The following is a 21,244-nucleotide window of genomic DNA, read 5'->3' on the forward strand; positions in this document are numbered from 1 at the left end:
GTAGGTAGTTATAGTTAGGATTTTTTTCAATGTTAAATCTCAAAATTCTATTTGGAATAACTTTGGCGCCGGTTGACGAATCTGCCTGAAAATTTCCTCAAAATGGCCTTGCGGCGTTCCGGTCCTTCCCTGAAAGTTTGGGGGGGATTCATCAAGCGGGGCCGAGATAAAAGGGGGTCCCAAAACGCGTTTTCCCCATGTTAATTTCCATAGGGCGGTCGATTTCACTTTTAGCCCGAACGGCTGAATGGATTTCCACCAAACTTGGCAAAATTGTAGGGACTGGTAGCCCGATGTGCCTTTGCTATGTCTCAAGATATGTGCTCCAGTGGATTTTGAGTAATTAAGGTTCAAAAAAATATATATATCTATAGCAGCGCTCCGGTACGCGCACCGGTACGCGCACCGGGCGCGCCACGCGACTTGCGCGCAGAAAGCTGATTGGCTCTGGGGTGTCTGTAAACATTCTAAACAGTCCGGAGCGGCCGCCATCTTGTGTCTCGGTAGGATCGAGACACGAGAGGTGGCCAAAACAAAGAGGGAAATGACCATAAGGGGGCAGAGTAGACCCCCCCTTGACCCCCTAGGTTTGATGTGGGGGCCATAAAAGGGCCCGCGGGGCAAAAAAAATAATTTTTTTTTTGATTTTCGCGGGGGGAGCGCCCGGTACGCGCACCGGGGAGCGTACCGGGGAGCGAACCATGGGGAAAAAGAATGACAGTTTTAAAAGTAGCTGTTTAGAAAAAAAAATGTTTAGTTGTTTTTTTATACATACACATACATATATATAAATGCATATGCACATATATATATGCATATATGTCTATATGTGCGCGTGTAGAGAGAGGTAGAGAGGTAGAGGTGTAGAGGTAGAGAGGTAGAGAGGTAGTGGTAGAGAGGTAGAGATTAGTAGAGAGAGAAGAAGAGAGAGGTAGAGAGGTAGAGAGTAGAGAGTGAGTAATAGAGAGTAGAGAGTGAGTAGTAGAGAGTAGTAGAGAGCAGTAGAGAGAGTAGCAGAGTGAGTAGTAGAGAGTAGTAGAGTGAATAGTAGAGTGAGTAGTAGAGAGTAGTAGAGAGTGAGTAGTAGAGAGTGAGTAGTAGAGAGTAGTAGAGAGTAAGTAGTAGAGTGAGTAGTAGAGAGCAGTAGAGAGTGAGTAGTAGAGAGTAGGAGAGAGTAAGTAGTAGAGAGTAGTGGAGAATATTCCAAAGTTTGGCACAGCACCACTTTCACAATGAGTCCAATCAAATCATATCACTTAGAGTACTTATTGAAGCGCTGAATCTTGGTGTATATTCAAATGCTTTTATTTTCCTTAAGTTTATGTACCACAGCCAGCCGAAACGTTTCGTTCTGTACAACAGAACTTCTTCAGGGCGTTCTTATTTCCTTCAAGTTATGTCGGTATCCCGTTGTCATATAACTAGATATTTCTTCCAAATGTTAGACGAGACATAAGTATATTCTTATTAAAAGTGACTAGGTATCAATTTTACCCACACAATTCGGGCAGACTTGAGTAATTTATAGCATCCTCAAAGTCAGTCTTTCAAAAATTCCAAAGTATAGGACATGATAATCCAAATCCAAATGTTTCTCAAGAAAAGTCATTTACAATCGTTCGGAATATCGGTGTTTGGGCAGATATGATCCAGGGACCCCCAGTATGCAAGGGGAATTAGTCCCCCCTCTGCAAACGCGCCAGTGGCCTGCTTTGCAGAGAGGTGTAACAAGGGTGTGGCCTCATTACACTTCTCTGCAATGCAGCTCCCTCGCGCATACTGGAGGCTCCTGGTGGACTAGTTGACCCCAGGGACCCCCAGTATGCAAGGGGAATTAGTTCCCCCTCTGCAAACGCGGCAGTGGGCTGCGTTGCAGAGAGGTGTAACAAGGGCATAGTCTCATTACACCTCTGCAATGCAGCCCCAGGCGCATACTGGAGGTTCCAGGTGGGCTAATTGGCCCCCAGGGGCCCCCAGTATGCAAGGGGAATTAGTTTCCCCTCTTCAAACATGCACGGGGGCTGCGTTGCAGAGAGGTGTAAAAAGGGTTGTGGCTTCATTACACCTCTCTGCAATGCAGTCCCCTGGCGCATACTGGAGATTCCTGGTGGGCTTTCAGGTCTTATATAGTTAGGAATTAGCATTAAAAAAACCTTTGAAATTCACTGAAAAAACCATAAGTTTCACACCAGTTATAGTTAGGAATTAGCATTTAAAAAACCTTTGAAATTCACTGAAAAAACCAAAGGTTTCACACCAGTTATAGTTAGGAATTAGCATTTAAAAAACCTATTAAATTCACTGACAAAACCAGTTATAGTTAGCTGGAAATTTTACTGACATAAAACCATTGAAATTCCCACGTTATAGTTAGTTGGACTCACTATAACTTGCGCACCTGCAATGCACTGCTGATGACGTCACATATTACATCACTCATGACATTTCTTGTCCTGAGGATGAACCAATAATATGTGTGGTTCGAAACGTCGTCGACAATTAGTACACTAAATGCAGAGTTAACATATTATTCGAACATGCATATGTGTACAATGTGGATTATCACTGTTTCAATCTTCATTGTTTGATAACCTGCTGTTGCCTGAATATTCCCTCCTCTTTGTTTTGTCCCCCAAGTGTGTTGGCTGGACATCGGCTGGTGTCCCACTTCCATCGCACTGTGTGCTTCATTCCCTTGTTTCACACTATTTTCATCAAGAAATTAAAGTGTCCGGCTGGGCATTCTTAACAATATAGTTCCATCGAGTCTATATTTATTGTTTCAATTCCCTTCCTTTCTAAGGACAACAAATTGCGTGGCATACTGACAATGATGTCTATGTAGAAAAAGTAGCGAAATGGATAAGATACATAGACAATATTCTGATAATTTGGGAAGGAACGGCCTGTGAATTTGAGAATTATTTCCAAATTCTTAATTCCTCTACTTCAAACATTCGCTTTACGTACCACATCAGTAAAGACAGAGCAATTTTTCTTGATACGGAAATCTACATTCAAGACAACAAAGTGGAGACAACGCTCCATAGAAAAAATACGGCTACCAACTCAATTTTACACTTCGACAGCTTCCATAAACCTTCTGTCAAGGAGAATATACCGTATGGGGAGTTCTTGAGGGTAAGAAGAATTTGCTCAGAAGAAAAAGAATGGGAATCAAAAAGTAAGAACATGGCTCAGAGGTTCAAAACCAGAGGATACCATAAAGCTATCATTGAAAAAGGGTGGCAAAGAGCGAACCAAAAAAAACGAGAAGATGCCTTGATAACTAAAGAATCAGCAACAAACATCACCCAGAACAAAGTACTAAATGAAAGGAAAGTGAGATTGATACTGGACTACACGAGAGAATCAAAACAAATTGTCAACACTCTGAGAAAGAACTGGAAATTACTGCAACTAGATCAAACTGTGGGCAAAATAATGGGCAATCATCCATTAGTCACATATCGCCGAGCCAAGAACCTAAAAGACAGATTGATACAGAGCCACTTCCAGGATAAATCTAAAAAGAAAAAGGGCATTCAATGGATGAATACGAAAGGTTTTATCAAATGCCAATGGTGTAAGGTCTGCCAAATTGCCATCAATAAAAAAGAAGTAAGCTTACCCAACAAAAAATTGTGGAAGATTAACCAATTGATAGATTGTACAAGCACTCACGTGGTATATGTGATCGAGTGCCAATGTGCTTTGAAATATATCGGGAGTACGAAGAAACAATTCAAACTACATATCCTTTAGCACATCAGAGCTACAGTGAATAAAGACAAAAATAATGCTGTCGCTAAACACATGGAATTGATGCACAATAGTGATTGGAAACTCTTGAAGACATATGCACTGGAATGTGTCTTACCACATGAAAGGGGCGGGGATCAAGAGAAACAACTTAGATGCAGAGAATCTAGACAAATTCTCAACTTCCGAACAATGAGCCCCTGGGGTTTAAATCAGAGCGAGGAGCTTTATGTACATTTATAATGATGTGAACAATATGAGAACTGTTTGTGTACTGAATTAATTTTCTTTGGAACGAGATACAGAGTCTAAAAGAACATAATTTTAGGAATTTACATATGTGAGTGGACAATGTGGTTGGAATAACTTGTAACAGCGTATTTGTATGGTTGGCATTATGAATGAATAATGAGACCAGGATTGTTTGAAAACATGAGAATATATGGTTTAATAATAGGGTCAACAACAGGATCTAGAAATTATTGAGGGGACTAAAAGAGACAGTTTAAAATGTTTTTTCAAAATGTAATTAAGAATGACGATTAGCCCACCAGAGGGCTTTATTGATTTGAAATTTAGATAATATGCTCACCAGAGGGCTTAATTTCACTTTCTTTGTCATATCTAATTTGCCCACCAGATGGCACTCTCATCTCCCGTTTTTAGTGGTCTCCGTATGCTTAAACATAGATGACCAACATTAACAATATCCTTCTATGTGTATATAAGTTGAGTTTACCAAATAACTGAAATGTCAACACAGTATAACAAAGCATTGGTTACAAATTACATCGCTGTTCCCTATAAGATACAATCTGTTTGTGACAAAAAACTACATTTCCCAAGCTACTTCCTGGATTTGGGCAGGAAGTGATGTCAGTATTATGGGTTTGAGGCGTTTTTTTTCTAAATACAAAAGAGAACTGAAACATTGTATCCCTACCGTGATCAAGCAACAGTGAGTTGCGAAACGCGTTGGTGTTGTGCGATGTATGCTGCTTTCTGATAATAAACCGTGACGAATTGGGAAAGAATTCCTGTGTTGAGTGCTGACTTGCGCTATCGGCTGATAGCTTTTGGAGAATATATATATATATATATATATATATATATATATATATATATATATATACATACACACACACACACACACACACCTTGATTACTATGACGCTCTTGGTGCTGGACCCCACGGAAGTGTAGCATATTATTGCTGGAAGCAGCTTACAATGATACAATACATAAATTCCACAGTATAGTTGAGGAAAAGACGCTCACTCAGGATGCAATGGCACCAACTGATTTATTTGAAAGATCCCCATGATCAGTTTCTCCCTGCAAACTAGCAATCAAATACTGATTAATTAAGATATGGGCTGTGGTCGATTTAACACTGCACCTAATTGTGTGTTGGGGAAATATTCACTGAAAAAACCCAAAGGTTAAAATGGAGTTACATGCAATTAGGAAAGCAAGATTTTAAATTAGGTTTAACAAACCTTAGAAATCCACTGGATAAAAACAAAGGTTAAAGAAAGAGTTCTATTCAGGTCTTCTAATAATAAAATGTAAAAAACTGAAATTCACCCATTTACATAATTGCCTTAATTATAACTTACAATGCCATAGATTACACATCATCAGTGGTGTAATATGTGAAGTCATAAGCAGTGCATCACAATGGTGCAAGTTATGCTTCAGTCAGGTACGTTTACATATAAGTGACTGACTGAAGTATAACTTGCACCACTGAGATGCACTGCTTCTGACCTCATATATTACATCACTGATAACACGTAGGATCTATGACAATGCAAGTTATACCAGTATAATATGTAAAGTCACAAGCAGTGCATCAGAGTGTAGGTTCCGTTTTCCACAAGAACATCTGTTTCTGGCATAGGTTCCGTGTGGATTCACTGGGAAATCATGTGAGTTACAGTTTGGGAATCCATTGGGAATCCATTCCTTCTCTTTGGGGTTTCTATGATGCAGAGGGGGTAATGGATTTACTTACGCAATGCACGTTTTCTTTTTTGAGCAAGGAAAATATTTTTTTTCCTCTTATGATGAAACCCCTTCCCCTTAACTCCCACAGAATTTTGGGATTATCCATTGTCTTCTCACCTTGGGAGCAGGGGCGGCTCTAGGCTCATGGCGGCCCTGGGCAGGGAGCGTAGGTAGGGGGCCCCGGAAGAGGGGGTCTGGGCGGGGACGGAGCGCGGAGGCCAGTGAAGAGGGGGCGTCAGGGTGTTTGAAAGTGGAACAGAGCCAGAGGCCGCCAAATCCCTGCCAGGGGCCGCCACGCAAATATGTATCCATCCTCAGAGGATTATTATATTAAGGATATATATTGGCGTGGTGGCCCCTGGGGTTTGGCGGCCCTGTGCAGGTGCACAGCTTGCACATGCCTAAGGCCGCCCCTGTTGGGAGGGAAGTTTTGCCAGCCCTGTGCTAGAGTAAATTTCCGACCATTTCGAAGGTGGCGAGGAGTTGAATTGTAGTTTGAGAATGCCAAAAAGGTCTATATATGTGGGTGTTATAAACCTTTCTAGGTATGCCATGCCATGAAATTCCCATTTCACAGCCCATAGTGGTATTTACTGCTGCAGAAATCCCTGCATTTGTGACAGAGATAGCTACTTTTGGAAAAGGGCTTAGGCTTAAAGGAACGCTTTGTGAATTCCTGGCGTCCAAAAATGATGTATTCAGTTTTAAACTTAAGTTTACCATCAAATTTAGATTTGCGACTAGGGTGCAATGACCTCCACTCAGGACAGAATTAGTCAGTTAATAAAGCAATTTTACCAATGGTTCTTCATTACACTTGCTAAAATACCTTTTTTTTTGACATATTAGCACATCTTCTAGGTTATTTTGCACATTCTGCATATTTGATCTACACAAACCACAGAATGAAGATTTTCTAAATGTGTAGACTCCAACATAATAATCCTGAGTTAGGAAAACTGTTCATCATTCTTACGAGTCAAAATTACCAACAATTTAAAAAGTAAATATTTGATGATATGCCATTTCAAACCATAAACTGCTCACACCAACTGGAGAAATATTGCAGAACATAAGGACATATGCGACTCAGATTCTCAGGTTCTCCCACACTGCTTCCATAACGTAATATGTCACTGTTATCGTGAATGCAGGCCGTATGTGCTGTTTATCAAACATTGAAATTTTATATGCACACTTTTGTAAATATTTCCTATGCTGGTCTAAGTGGCGTGTAGACCCTTGCTCTATGAAAAGTATGTAACATAACCTGTGGGGCTAGGTTTGCACTATATATGACCATTCTTACAAAATCAGAATAAAAAATATATAGCTTTGGTATCTATTCCATGTCTTCAGGCCTGGGAGCGCATCAGCACCGCAGGGACATTATTGAAAGCAGAGTGTCATCCGAGTAAGAGGTAATTCAAAGTTGCACCTTTTGATTAAAGAAGCCAAATTGGAAACCTTTATGTTAAAAAGTGTGGGACTCAACAGGGATGCCTGAGGGACCCCGCAAAGGTAAGGTAAAAGGAGAGGACTCATAGTGCTTAAGGCCACTGATTGGTTCCTGTTTGAGAAAAAGGAGGTCAGATGGGCCAATGTCTTTTACTCCTAGTTCAGCCAAACGGTTGAGAAAGATTTTATGGTCAACCTTATCAAAGGCTGCAGATAGATCGAGGATAACAAGAGCCGCAGCGCCACTCGTGTCTATGGTGGTTCTTATTTCCTCAGTGGCTTTGATGAGGGCTATTTCTGTGCTATGCCTTGGCCTGAAACCAAACTGAGTTGGGTTTAAGAACTAGTTTTCACAGATAATTTGAGATAAATGTCAGTATTTTTTCAACAATTGTGGCAGGAAGAGGAGGTAGGATATAGGACGGTAATTGTTGGGGTCTGCTGGATTCAGACTGGGGGGGGGGGGGGGGGGGGGAGTTAACAACAAAATGTCGGAGCGCAGTGTTAAGCCAAAATTGGTAACGCCACGCTCAAAATTTATAAAATGCAAGGATGTGCCATATTTACAAAACTACGGCGCACCCCTGTGTTTCCCCTAGTGCTGGTGCAAATAAAGCTGCCTAGCACCAGCCCAGGCAGCCTTGCAAGGAAATTTGCTCTAAGTGTGCTGCAGGAAAGCGAAAAAAACTAGCAGAAATTAATAGTTTCTCCTAGAATTTCCAGTCTAAGCCCAGGTTTTTGATTGTCTTCATTTTTGGCGATGCCACAGCCTTGTAAATATGGGGCAGCATCAAAAAGCTATTGATGTGGCTGCAGAACACTCACTGCAACACCCATTGCACGCCCCTTTCACACTTAGTGAAGCAAGAAAATGGGTCTTATTTACAAGGCATCTTTAAGCCATGTTAAATGGCTTAACGCCTCTTTGTAAATAAGGAGAAGGGGATATCGTCACAAGAAAGTCACTGAAAGTGATATTCTGGGTGGTGATATCCCCTTCTAAATATGCTCCACAGTGTTTCCAAACCAATAGAAAGACTCCGGATGAAAACATAGAATTAAGGAAGGATGAAAGATCGGTGGCAATCACTTCCGTTGCAAGCTTGAGTATACCAGCAGGGCAGGGATCATGAGGGAAACCAAATTTCAATCCGTTGAGTATTGCTGTGACTACCTCAGAAGAACTGAGTGGAAATTCTATGAGGGGAGAATAGGATAGAGCTGTCTTGGGGGTATGGTTTTTGGTATCTCCTGCATTAGAGTGGTCAATGATTCTAAAAGTTTTATCTACTTTTTTGTGTTTTATATAGCGCAAACTAGATCTGAAACATTGGGTAACAGAGCGCTTTACATGAGCACCAGTTTCGTTACAGAAGGACATTTTGTTAGGCTCAGGGAGATTAAGTGATTTGCCCAGAATCACAGGATGTTGAGCATCGATGCCGAGACTCAAACTAGTTTTCCCCTGCTTCGAGGTAGACTGCTCTAGTGTAAGGCTACATCCTCTTCCACTTTATCTTGAATGCTAAGTGCTATTGTGTCACAGAACAGTGGGCTAGGAGTGGCTGAGTTATTACTTTGAGCGGAGGTGAGTTTAGAAACCACCTGAAATAGTTCCTTAGTAGAATTTGAGTCAATCAATTGGGTGTAGTAGTTAATGTTTTCTTTTATTATGAGGTTTTTATATTAATTTAAAGCTAGTTTATAAGGGTGCTTTTCTTGTTGTTCATAATGTCTACGCCAGCATCTTTCCTGTCTTCTACAGGCTTGTTTCTCAAGCCGGAGTGCCTTGGAGAACCAAAGAGCTGAGGGCTCCCTTCTATTTGTATGTGAAAGTTTGGGAGGGGCGATTTTAACCAGAAGGTGGTAAATACTGATGGTGAGTTTTGACTCTAGCTCAAATATGCTCTGGAATGCTGTACACTGAATTGGTTTTACTTTTAAACACAATACTTTTAAAGTATATTTAGTCACATTTCTGACCACTTTGAGTCATCAGTAATAGTATTTATTTATATTTTATAGTATGTTTTTATTGGTATTTTGAATTATTACAATGTAAAGTTAAAAAAAGTATTTTCATCATTAGTACTCATATTGTAAATGCATTCTTTACAATGTAATCACATAGATATACCTCTTGATATGTTTCAAGATCAATCACTCGCTGAAGTATCAATATTACTTTCTGCTCTACATGAATCTATTAATCCCAAATGTAATGACAATTTTGGGGGCAGCCTTTGGCCTCGTAGATTGGAATTTCAAGACTCCCTCTCAACTCTTCCACGCTTGAGGTGGTCATATTTCTCCAATTTTGAGCAATATCTCTTTTGACCAGCACCAGTCCCAATTGAAAACAACGCTTTCTCTGCTCTGGTATATCCTACATTTTCTATAATGTTTAACAGGCTAATTTAGGGAGATGTTTTATTGGGTGACTAATCAACATCTGCAGTGTACTGAACATAGTTTCCCAGTAAGGGTGAATTATCCTACATCACCAAATAGTATGGAGAAAGTTTGAATGAGGGTCTAAGATAGGTCAGGTCAATGCTAAGCTATGCTGAATTTGCCAAAGTAGATCTTAAGTAGATATTTAATTTGTATTATGCAGTATCTGGTAGATATTGCAATGTATCTGGCCGCCATCAGGATGAATGTCCATTGCTCATATTCAACAGGCTCCACATCCACCTCCTATGTCTCTCTTAGTTTATGGAAAATATCAGGGGCATTAACAGCAAGGGTTTTATATATTTACCCAATTCATACTCACTGTGGTAATTGAGGTATGGGGATTTTCATTTAAAGTGCATCGAAGGTAAAGACCTCATCAACATAAACAAAGCATGGTGTCATGGCATGCTTAAATAGCAAAAGAATTGAGTGTCCTAGTGCAAATTCCTCACATACCTCTTAAAGGACTTTAGTATATTGGGAGAGGCAAAATTATTCAGTGTTGAAATACCCAATAAATCAAATTTCCAAAATTCTTTCAGGGCAATGAATTGGGGGAAGCACATGCCAATCCCCAAAAAGTATTTCGCCAATAATCCTATTAGACCACTGTATTTGCAACAATGAGCCTTCCAGGTTTCAAGCACCACTTTAGAGGAGGGCTGGCAACTTATGGGGTGGCTTGCTGGTACATAAATGTTGGAGTGGATAGTGAACTCATAAGATTCATAATTCCGTGTTGCATATGTGGTCTGATGTGGAACCATGTATTCAGTCATTTATTATCTGTGAACATTTAGCCCTATAAAAAGAGATGAGGTCAGCCATGCCCAATACTGCGTAAAAACACTATTGTCAGCATTTAGTCATCGCCACTCCTAGATGTTCCTCCTGCCACATGAAGGATCACAGTAAAATGTGAGAGTTTTAAAGAAGGGAAGATAATGTCTAAATGCAGACTTTTTCAAGACATATAACATTTTGGGAAGAAGAATTATTTGTATTATCTTTTCGGGTCACATACGGAAGGGCGGTTGTTTATTTTCTGCCCAGATTACTACCTCTTAATTGGTCACATTGATAGTAAGGAATTCCATACTTTGTGTATTCACTGGTAGGCCCACTTGATCCAACCAAGTCTTGTAAGTGGCCCCAAAGCATAGAGAGCAGTGTCAAGACTTAAACCAGAAGGAAGATCAAATTCAAAAGGGAGTGACATAACCTGTGGTCCTGACAACATAGTGTTCCTTAGGTAAATTAAATAAAGTGGAATACGTTATCTTCTATATTCACTGGAGGAGGAACAAAGGTTCCTTTAGTTTATCCTTTAAAGCTGGGGCATCAAACGTGTCAGGAAAGTGACTTTTGCTGCTCAGTATGACATTTAATCGCTCTAGATGAGTCTTCAATGACCTTCAAAAGGCAGTTAATGAGAAGGTTCGCCATGATATTCAGTGTTTCTGAGGGATATCAGTCAGTATTAGACACAATCTTCTGATGGACAGTCTGCTTTTAGAATAATCGTAACATCTTTCCACATTCCTTGGGAAAGCTTCTTTTCCTACTTGCACTTACATATAGCAGAGGGGTTGATTTAGAGAACTTGCTAGGCCTTTAAACAATAAAGCTGTAAATCCATTAGGATGAGGAGTTTTGCTGGATGAGCATTGTTAGATGGCTTCCGAAATTTCTTCAGGTGCTAATGTTTCAGCTAGTTTTGTTCGGATTTCTGTGTTAAGATGGGGGCAACAAGAGTGGATTTAGATATTTTACCAGGGCGTTTTGAGAGACAAGGTTTGTCAATAGAGAAAGTCCAAATAAATATGTTTCTCAAAATTCCACTGCTCTTCCACTACAGGAGTTCAGGAGTGTGTGTATATATAGGTACTTAGCCATCATCAATACTCAGACACTTAGTCGATAATTGCTAATGCATGAATGTAACTAGATGTAAAAGTCACTTACGAGGCAGACTAATTAACTTGGCAGCCTCAATCATGCACTCTTCACACGCTGACTAACCAAAAGCGGCGAAGAATTCCCCCCAGGTTTCGTGAAATGCCGGACACCGGTCGTCACAATACGAAGATAAGCTTGATAGTAAGCACTGCATATTTCACTTCTGAGACCATAATGCACCATAATATGCCATGTGGAGTCTACAGTATAAATAATGAACATAAATGACAGACAAATGTTTGTTAACCGTGACCATGGACAGTATATGTCCGAAACGCGTAGGTGGGGAAAACCTACAAGAAATAAATAAATAACTGAAGCAAACTGTTGAAGTGGTGTGCGGCGTCTTCTTAATCGAAGGAATTTGCTTGAATATATATATATATATATATATACACACATACCTCTACAATGACTGCTCAAGCAGCCCAGCCGCACACAGGACAGCTTTTTTTATACATATATCGGAAATTATGCTGCTTTTTTCTTAGTTAATAGCTAGTTGGAAAGCTTACATCCACTATGGGCTCTATCTCGAGTTTCCAAGTCAACTTTGTTCTAACTATCTTTTGTAATGTCTTTTGAAAGGGATAGTTTTGGTCATATAATGGTGGTTGCCGGAGGATGGTTGTTAGAGAAGCATTCATTTTTAACAGTATCATCGCATGTGTTTATTCCTGCAATGCATGCTATTCTTTTCAGTGCATATCTAGTAGAAATGGTAACAATGTACTCAATTACACTTCACATTAGATCACAAAAAGTGATTCTGATAACACTTCAATGATTCATGACAAACTGTGTAGGACATATCAAATAATCCTTAAATGGAGTGATGCTGTAGAATGTTGAAGGCAAAAGATTATGGCAGATGAATGTGACATCTGGAAGTAGCATAAATGCATATGTATCCATGGAAAAAATGTAAATACTTCTCTGGAGTAATTTGTGTAACTACGAAATGCACCAATCACAACCTTGAGTCGAGGCGGTGCAAGAGGGAGAAATTCACTGCAGAGTGATATACTCTAACATTGCATGCAACATACATCACTTCTTGGAGCAATTAACTAAAGCCCTTCAGGGCAAGTTGTAGGCACAATCCTGCAGGAGTCTCAGAGGCTTCTATCCCAATCCTTCTACAATTTTTAATCTTGCCTATGCTGGGCCACTTTTCTGTAGATCTGGATTGTTTCACTTGGATCAGAGCTTTAAGGCTGGTTCTGTTGTGACTTTACACTGTTGGACAAGACATTTGGGAAACATTCATTGTCCCTGCAAACCAAAGAGAAAGCCAGCAGTCTTTGTGGCTGCTTCTCACTGTGCGCACCCAACATGTGCAGGCGCAACCTTTCATTTTTATTATTTTTTTATTGGGCAGAGTAAAAAGCATAATACATAGACTGAGTATTAAAAAGGAATACCAATACATATAACCAAATTGATACTTGTACAATCATTTCCATTAGAAAATGCTCTCACAGCAGACATATTACATCGTCAAAAACTATTTCTTAGATAATAAAGTGCAGGTGCTAAAGTGCCGATTTTTCCAAACTTCCTTTTCAGTATATTATCCAAATATACTTTCCAGTACATTTGTCTATAACATTGACTTAGCTTCTATCCCCTACTTTAACTAAGTGCAAATGCTTATACGAATTTCCATAAAACATCTAGATGAGTTTACCTTTGGAGATCCTTTTCCATCTGATCCAAATACTTCCATATTGAGATAAATCTTTTAGTAGCTCCCACCCTTTTTGCATAAGTGTCTACGAATTTTTTCACTTGGCTTATTTTTTAAAACCCTTCTAAAAAGGTTGGTACTTTGGTTGTTTTCCAGTTCTGGACTATCAACGAAAATGCCACAAGGAAGAAATTAATAAAAACATTTCCCCCCTCTAGTTAGTAATTGAGTATGATTTTGTTTTAATAAACCGAAAAGTGGTAACTCTGGCTCAGGTTCTACCCTACTCAAAAGAGCATGGCTAAGTTAAACACAAATTTTCTCCCAGGACTGGCTCAACTTTGGACATTTAAAACAGACATGTAACCAGTAACCCTCTCTCATCTGTTGACATCAGAAACATTTATTCTCCACCTCAGGGTACATCTTATGAAGTGCTTTAGGGGTGTAGTAAGCCATCCAACGAGATAGAAACGCCATTCTTTTAAAAGTTTGCCGCTCTCAATGCTTTACTACCATGTTGTGAGATGATTTGCCACTCCCTATCTGAAAGTTGGCAAAGTGTTTCTTGTTTTATATTTTCAAGAAAATTGGTAACCATTAAGGGCTCCCCTTGATTTCAGAATAATCGATACCAATTCCCTATACCTCGCAATTTAGATCTAAACATAGCGGCTAAAACCGGAGGGGTATCTGCATTAGCTGGAAGAAGATATTTATTTACTAATAGTCTAATCTGTATGTAGCTAAAAAAAAAAAAAAAAAAAAATTAAAAAAGGAGCCTACTCTGATTTCCACATCTAGCTTGAACTTCCTCCCAATTAATACATCTCCCACCAATTAAGAATTGGCCTAATTCATTGAATCCATTTGTTTCCCAGAGTTTTACATGACTATTCTGAATATGAAGGCCCAAACAAGATATTCATATCCTGAGGAGTGAGCCTTTAAAGAGTAAAATTTCTGGAGTCTACTGTTAAACACCTTAAGCGTCAGGCGCAACCTTTCATACTCCGCTTGTCCCTTACATGAGAGCAAACCTTTTTTTCCATTTGAGCTCTGTTTTACGTTGAGTGCTTAAATATGTGTGGCACCTAGCGAGCTGCTGCAAATTGAGCAACTGAATGATTAATACAATTAGCAGTGTGCTTATGGTTTACGACTTTAATTTGTTTGGATTTCCTTAAATAAAAACAACAATGAGCTAGTTTTACAGAAACGCCCTTTCCTTTACAGCCGCTTTTGTCAGATTTAAATTTAAGAGTCCAGGGTAACTTAACAAATTTGTTTTGTATACCATTGATGAGATTAAATTTTGTTAAACATACCTTGCATCATTGTTCTCTTCGGAGGTCTTTATTTTGTTTTAACTTTATTGATCAAGTCATTTTATTTGTCAAGTTATTTGTATTTTTGCTCAGCGTGAAACAGGCTCCTTCAGCTCTAGGGAACGCTTAAAGTCAATCGCATTTGGCTGAAAGCCACTACACGGATCTGATGATTGCATCAAATACATGTTTTTCACATTTAGCCATACATAACACTTTGCTGTGTGTGGAAAGAGGTTCCATGCGCATTTCTCAGGTTGATCGCAGATCATTCATATGCATTACTTTTCACAAACTCTGGCTCACTCATTTTAAGAAATCAAAAATATACCGGACATGTCCTTTTTCTTTTATTTAGTAGGGGAGACCTCGGTGCCCCCGCCGTCCTTTAAACTTCCGTTATATTTGAATTTTGTACGTGATTAAGGTTATTTAAATTAATATATATTTTTTTAAGTTTACCATAGTTACATGTATTTTTAAATTATAGGAGGGACCTCAAAAAACCATCCTTCCCTTACCCTTACACTTTTATCCTTTAAACTTGAACTTTCACTTAAGTTGTTTTCTACCCTGAAATTCACCCTTAACCCTTTAGAGGTATATGTCCCACTCCAGCATTTTATCTCATATTTTATTATTTTTCTCACTGCTATTTCCTTGAGATTTTTGTGTATCTCATTGTTACTATACAGAACAAATGTGTTAACATGGAAAATGTCTGCTGCTTGGTAGTAGTGTAGAATGACTCAGTCTTGCTTGAGGAAATACCTGATAAGAAGGATTACCTTTCTTTCTCCGGAAATGCAAGTAAAGTCAGCCATTGCAGTGCTTCTCTAAATGTATGGAATTCTGACACTGACCACAACTTAACAGAACATATAGATTTACATGGGAACTATGTCTCCAATGTCAGCATTTAAAATAGTATGTGTGAGATGTCTGATGTAATATGGTGAATGGCAGTACAGTATGATTTTCAGCCCATGTTTTAAAGCTTCACGTTTGTATTAGCAATGTGTGTACCATCTTGGCCTATGCTCAGTAAAAAAGAGGTGAGGGGGATTCAGGCATGGCTCAATGATCACCCATTCTTGGATTTTTATAACTTTGTAAATATGTGCAAGGAACTGAAGATTGAGGTATTATTTTTAGGTTACACTTTATGTCAATCTCCCTATGCTTCGAGAGATTTGTCGAATTAATTTAGAGCATAGATTTTCATGGATTATCCTAAAATATATTGCAGAAGGAAAATTATGTGTTTTACTTCTTTCAGTCAGGTGCACCTGGATTTTCAGACATATCATTTTAAATATTTATAATCCGTACTAGTGGTTCAAAACAGATAGCTTAGCAAACTCTTATTTCATCGTTTTGAGAATTATAAATTGAGAGCCATTAAGTATAGTAATATTAACTTCTGCAATTTATAGGGCTTACAGATCGCATAAGTTTGATAGGAAGTGCTGCATAAAAAAGACATTGTTATTATGCACCCTGCGACCCACTATGTATTTTCGGAACACATGCAGGTCTTGCAGCATAGTGGCTTTTATAGGCATTAAACAAGTTATGTGCATTTAATGCCTTCAGTCTTCACATATAAGTTTATTGTTTCAGATGATTTTGCCACAATAGTAACATGATAACGAATCTTACAGCTTTCTGAAAGTAATACTTTCTTCACCTTTTTCTGATTGACTGTCTGTCAATATTACTTAAGGTAGAATACCCTATCCAATCCACTTCAAAAATAAAGTTGAAAAGTAACATACGTTCTACTGCAAATACATTACTGTGAGTTGTTGTAGTAAGTACACACACAATATCCTTCAGTGCTGAATCTCAAAATATTTTTCTCTGGCAGTAAAACAAGTCCTGGGTGGTAATAAACTTCCTACTACTGCAGTGCACTGTGCAAAAAACTTTTACGACTGTATAATGAAAGCAGATTGATGGAAATGGTAATATGTCACCAGGATGTTTGTGCATACCTATTTTTTTCATTTTGTTGTAGTGGTGAGGTATTTTTTTGTGCTATTATATTTTTATGCTTTATTATTGAATCTGTTGCTATATTGCTATACTTTAGCTGTTGCACATTCTGTTTCAACTGTCTTGTTCTGCTGTATCCTGTTATGTTTTTATTGGATTTTTATGTTGCTTTGTGTTATTTCACTGCACTGTGTTGTATTTTTTACTTTAGAGATGTAAAAAAAATGCAGATACATTACAGTCAAAAGCAGCACATTCCCTTAAAATTCTAGTTTAACATAAACATTTGTCACTGTCTAAGGTGATAAAATAGCATTGTTCCAACTCTTCAACTATTTCAGACAAAACGTAGCCTGTGTCAGAGATGTGTCTTAAATTAGCACTTTCAGTGCGTACTTTGTGATAGGGCCCTTCAGCTGTTCGTAGTTGAGACAGAATTGTGAATTTCCAATTTATGACACTATAGTGTAGAAGAACAACTCATGCTTTACTTTAAGAAGTGATCAACTTTGTGAGGTTTAGCTACATTTCATCTGTTCCAACCAGATAAGGACTATGTAAGGCCACTAAGAAAACGTCTTAGTTATCATAATCTTTAACGTGCTGCATTAGTAATTGCACAGTAGTGCCAAACAGTGCTTAATTTGTGAAAGAAAGAGTGAGGGTACCCGATGCTCTGCTTTGATGCCAGTAGCTTGTGTAATTAAACACAGGTGTGCCGAATACCAAGGCTGGTCGTCTTTAATCCACTACCAGACACTCACTGACCCTTTTGTATCACCCTTGAAGATTCCTGCTCTCTCTCTTTATGATGGTTTTACTGTCTCTCTCTTCCACCGTCTTTCCGATTTGTGTGTTTTTCCCTCTCTTCTACTCAGAAAATATCTGAAACTGGGCAATAAGTGCCAGTGCCCTGGTTCAATTGTAAAATAAATAGGGGCGGGTGCAAGAAGCAGTTTGCACCGGCCCCTTTCTCCTGTAAGCACCGTCTAAAATAGAACCAACTACTAACCATAAAATGGGAAGAGAATGTGGCATAATTGCTGGAGCTGCCTACTTTTTAACTGGGGAACCAGGTTCAAGTCTTTATTTGGCCCAACATGCTGCGATTCTGGGCAAATCACTTAATCTCCCTATGCCTACCATAAATGAATTGGTCCTTAATTGGTGCTCATAAAAAGCACCAGTGTTGATGATTAAGTGCAGGTGCTGAGCACCGGAAACCACTGTCTTAAATTAAACAGTGGCCGGTCTCTAAAAAGAAGATCCTTTCGCCCCCACCAGCAAACACAAGCTCAAATTAGGCACTGGTGCTAAGGCATTTGTAAATGGCTCAGATGCGTGGTGTGGCAGGTCCTTTATCCAATCTGACATTATCCTGATAGGTGGAGACCTTGAATCCCGGTTTTGAAAGCTTCAATGGAGACAGAAGGAAGAGAGAAAGTAATCGGAGAGGGAGGAAAGTGAGAGAAAGGAGAGAATTAGAGAGAATGGATGAATTTAAAAAAAAGAAATTAAATAAGGAGACGAAGGGAACAGTGTCTGGTTTGAGCATTATTACCAGGGCTGCTCAGATGCATATTTATATTTTGAACTGAATGATGGACAGCACCGTTCAGCTCAAACGTATTGCACATGTATTAGATTCAGGGCCACTGGAATCATACAGAATCGAAGATCAAATTATGTGCCAGGGTTGTCTGAATATTATGGCAAAAAAAGTCATATTATGCAATAAAATGCAGCACATTCTATATCGGTATTCTTACGCGTTGTTGTCACTTTAACTCACAATAATACTGTGGGGGCAAAGGTTTCCCCTCATTAATCTCAGTTTACCACCTGAATACAGCAAATGAAAGATGACAGGTTAAACTTTGCAAAGGCGTTGCCACAGTGGGTACAATGCGTGCCACTTAATTAAATGCCTTTTAATCCGTCTGACCAAGAAACATTTTTTTGAATCTGTAAATTATGTAGCAGATGGGGAATTATTTGGCTAGTGTAGCTAATCCATAATCATGCAAAGAACGCGAAATGTCATCATTCTTGCAGCCTTGATTTATTGATTGATTTGCAAAAGATTTGCAAAAGATACCTAATGGATTAAAGGAACTCCCGAGTCATCTTTTAGTTCTAGCAAAAATGTACACTGATGTAACCTGGAAAAAATCTTCACCCTTTAAAATACCCAAAGTTTAAAGATATAGGGCATCATTAGGATGTCCGCCCAACATCCTGACGGAAAACAGTACCGCCCGCCATATGTGCTGGGGTCCCGTGGGGGAGATTAGGATGCGCCCACCACAGTGGCGGGCGCATCCTGCATTTTAAACATTGCGGCGGGCGGTGCTTTCAGCAGCACCCGCCGCAATGCAAAAAATGCATGTTGTGCATGCACATGCAGGGGGGTACCCTAGGTACCTCCCATGTTTCCCCCCAACATCCTGGGGGCCCGCAACAGGCCCCCAACCTCGAAACCCGCATGCCCCCTGCATCCATCCTGATATGGATGGGGGTGTCTAGCAGACACCGCATTACACATTTTTCCGCCCAGTTGACTTGTCGACCCAGCGGAAAAGCGGCGAGCGGTCTTTCCATCCGCCGCAATACCTCCGCCATGCTAATATGGCAGCGGAAATGGGTGGCGGGTGGCTAGGATGTAGGGCGTATCGCCAACGCCATGCGGGCAGTGGTGATCCGCCCTACATCCTAATGGGCCCCATAGGGTCTTACTTAGAGTGTGGGAGATGGATACTCAGTCAAAATGTGGCAGACGTACCAAAAGATCGGGTGGTTTTGAAAATACAGGGCACCGTATTTCATCGCCGGGTTTCACTACGTCCCTGTCGCTCTGTTGTTCCTTGCGTCTCACCCGTCCGTATCACGTTCTCGGAAGACTGCAAGCAGGACAGACGTGATACGGACGGGTGGGACGCAAGGAACAACAGAGCGACAGGGACGTAGTGAAACCCGGCGATGAAATACGGCGCCCTGTATTTTCAAAACCACCCGATCCCAAGACGTTTTACCTGTTACCAAATAGGATATTAAGGAAGAGGGAGAACTCCATGATACAGCGATCAGCAAGCAGCTAGGAAGGGCAGTTCTAAGCTTAGGATAACAATTTTGGAGATGGCTCCGCATTTATGCCTCCATATCTCCTAACCAAAGATCAAGAATCTCTGACCAGGACTGATAATTTTCGCAGGAGATACAATCACCAGACCAGGTTCATTCATCAGTACCATCCATCAGAATAAGATGCTTAAAGCTGTATACCTCACAAGAAACATGATTTAAGGACCTATGTACAAAGGCAACCATCCAGTGCCATTGTAGGAGAGCAATAAACAAGATTTACAAGTCTTGATAAAGATGGCATTCATCTAGGAAGACCATCGAAACGCGTCGACGCATACTAGTGCACAATTAAAACAACCAAACTCGCCCCAAGAACATCGAGAACAAGTCGGGTCTGGGTTTGAGTCGAATCGGAGATTTAATGTGCAATATTGAATGACAAATTGTGAATGTCTGTGTTTGTTTTGTCTCTCTCCCCCACAATTCTTTATGTCTCTATTGAATTTGAGTAGGTCTTCCTTTTTGATTAATTGTTTGATTAATGCAGTACATACATGTTTCATTCATGTTTTTTAATACAATTATGTGGTGATGTTTTTATAAGTTGCGCATAGAGTCCCTTTCAACTCTATTTTTATGAAGTGTTTTGTCCATATGATCCGGTATTGACAATTGTTTTAATAAAATATTTTTATATTTTCATACAAAGAATGCTGCCATGTTTATGATTTAACTTTTAGTTGCTTGTGTCCAAGACGAGTATTTGGGCTTCAATAGCCATTGAATTTAGCCAAGGGAAAACTTACTTACACTGTGTTCCAGTACCCTACTCCCCTGGTTTGAAGGGGTCTCTCTCAAAAATTTAAATAATTATAAGATATTACTGATCCTTGAATCAAAATTTGTAAGTAGTAAAGTTCCCTTCTGTAAAAAAATATGTAATGATACACATGTGGCAGGCACGAAATGCACTTGTACACTGTGGTGTAAGAAAATATATGATTGTTTGTGACATTTTCCTAGCTAATTACATGAATCAATTAGTTGATACTTGTAAGAAGAGCCACTGCGTAAATTGCATGGGTTGACAAATCACACATGGACAGAAATTACAAGTAACAGGTATGTTAGTTGAGTGAGGTGTAAAAAGTGAGTATGGTGCACTGGAGTTTGAAGGTAAGATTAGTCTTTTAACTAGACAATGGAATTGATGGATGAATTTGAACATACTGCAGTGCTCCTGTAAAGCACCCCAATTATCAAATCCATTGACGAATGTACTACTGAATATCAACACCCAGAACATCATGATACTGAAATATCAAGGACAGAATATCGAGGGACAAAGTTTTGAAAAGTGAACGTAAGGAAGTATAGATTTACTGTTCATCGTTCCATATCTTTGTGATTTGAAGACTTAGGGGCCCAATAGCATGTCGGGCGGATCGCCACCGCCCGCATGGTGGTGGCAATCCAACCGACATTTGTGCCCGCC

The 21,244-nt window shown here is 39.6% G+C and overlaps 1 protein-coding gene across 34 annotated transcripts in view; it reads right to left on the minus strand.

Annotated features, from left to right (window-relative positions):
- Positions 1-21,244, minus strand: part of MBNL1 (muscleblind like splicing regulator 1) — a 375,400-nt gene that overhangs the window by 343,344 nt on the left and 10,812 nt on the right. The window lies entirely within an intron of this gene.

The sequence above is a fragment of the Lissotriton vulgaris genome, chromosome 11 (genome assembly GCF_964263255.1).
Source record: "Lissotriton vulgaris chromosome 11, aLisVul1.2, whole genome shotgun sequence".
NCBI lineage: Eukaryota > Metazoa > Chordata > Amphibia > Caudata > Salamandridae > Lissotriton > Lissotriton vulgaris.